We start from the raw sequence: 1559 nt of genomic DNA, 5'->3' as shown, positions 1-1559 counted from the left end.
TTACCTCGTCCAGACTAGTTTCAAGGAATTTGGGGAGGTGGGTTTGAGCAAGTACACTTAGGGTATATAAGGTTTTCACAAAAACTGGTCGGGGTCCTTGGCTAAGAGGAGACTCTGCCTTGGGCCCGCGGGTGTAATAAACTGCACTCCACTCTCTGCATTGTCCTTCTGAGTGAGTTTGTTTCCCGGAACACGTAGGTCCAACAGTCACTAGGAGGATGGACCTTGAAGGAACATACACTAAGTGAAATCAGCCAGACTGAGGAAGACAACAGCCTTTGACGTCCCTTGTAGGAAAAATTTAAAAAGAGATACAAAGGAACTAACTTACAACCCAAAAAGAGACTCTGAGAATTCAAACACAGATGGTTCCAGTAAAAAATAAAACAAAATAAAATAAAACCCGAAAGGGCAGGGATGAATTCAGAGGTAACAACTTACATATACACAGAACTCTGTAGGTATAATAGATAATTCAAAAAGATGATCTCTTTCCTTCCTTCCATATATTCACAGAAATCTGTAGCTGTCATAGATGCTCAAGAAGGACCTGATGTTCAGCAAGTGGAACTTTGCTTGAGCTTCTGCAATAGTCTCTATGGCAAAAGAACCCATAAAGAAACAGATACGCTATATATATATGTCATAACTGAATCAGGTGGTTGTACACTAATGGCAAGCACAAAACTGCAAATCAACTTTACTCGAACATAGCTTCAGCATGAGATTAATGAAATCAAACAGGAAAAAGTTAATGCCTAATTTATTCCCTGCAACCTCCCTAATTCAGGCTACTCTCCCATCCCTGAAGCCTGAGCAGGCTTGTGTCTCATGTTTAGAATGAGGCGGGGTTGAGAATACAGCTAAAATATTAAAAAAAAAAAAAAAAAGATGGGTAACCTTGTGATTTTGACCCCATAAGGTACAATAGCTAAGACTTGGAATCAAGCTAATCGTAGAAGCACAGTTGAATTGATACAGATGATGGGATACATGTACTGCAATATTTCTTAACCATAAAGAAACACGAAAAATGCCAAAGCCGGTCACAGGAAAGTAGAGATGATCATTCCAAGTGAAGTAAGGGACACAGGAAGAGACAAGTATCAGTATCATATGATATCACCTCTCAGTTCAGTTCAGTTCACTCGCTCAGTCGTGTCCGACTCTTTGCAACCCCATGACGCAGCACGCCAGGCCTCCCTGTCCATCACCAACTCCCAGGGTTCACTCAGACTCACGTCCATCGAGTCAGTGATGCCATCCAGCCATTTCATCCTCTGTCGTCCCCTTCTCCTCCTGCCCCTAATCCCTTCCAGCATTAGAGTCTTTTCCAATGATTGAACTCTTTGCAAGAGGTGGCCAAAGTACTGGAGTTTCAGCTTTAGCATCATTCCTTCCAAAGAAATCCCAGGGCTGATCTCCTTCAGAATGGACTGGTTGGATCTCCTTGCAGTCCAAGGGACTCTCAAGAGTCTTCTCCAACACCACAGTTCCAAAGCATCAGTTCTTTGGCGCTCAGCCTTCTTCACAGTCCAACTCTCACATCCATACATGAC

This window comes from Bison bison, unplaced genomic scaffold (assembly GCF_000754665.1).
Source record: "Bison bison bison isolate TAMUID 2011002044 unplaced genomic scaffold, Bison_UMD1.0 scf7180017864468, whole genome shotgun sequence".
Lineage (NCBI taxonomy): Eukaryota > Metazoa > Chordata > Mammalia > Artiodactyla > Bovidae > Bison > Bison bison.
Note: the sequence above shows the minus strand (reverse complement) of the source record.